Consider the following 420-nt stretch of genomic DNA (forward strand, 5'->3'; position numbering starts at 1 on the left):
AGTCTTCTTGTTTATACCACTGACAAGATAGCAAACAAATTGAATATTTCTCATTTATTTATGTCTATATAATTTAGGAATCATTTGAGGAAATTTAGGAAAAGCATTTAAACATTTGGGAAATAGTATTTTTCTTGTAATTAACAAATTTTATCATGCGTCAAGTTAGCAGACAGCGATTTTATTTAATGTATTTTATGAATGAAATCGATTAGAAATTATTTGGGGAAGACGTCTTCATTATTATTTTCATTTAGGAAAAGTCACCATTTGGTAATTCAATAGATTTATACATTACGAAAACGAACAAAGCCCGGGTGTAGTAAGTGTAGTACAATATGAATATAGTAACCTAAAATCGTCAAAAATCAATTAAGCCCGGATCTAAAAGCGTGCCGTATAGCAGGGGGTCATTGAAAA

Source organism: Mycetomoellerius zeteki, unplaced genomic scaffold (genome assembly GCF_001594055.1).
Source record: "Mycetomoellerius zeteki isolate Tzet28-1 unplaced genomic scaffold, Tzet1.0 scaffold409, whole genome shotgun sequence".
NCBI lineage: Eukaryota > Metazoa > Arthropoda > Insecta > Hymenoptera > Formicidae > Mycetomoellerius > Mycetomoellerius zeteki.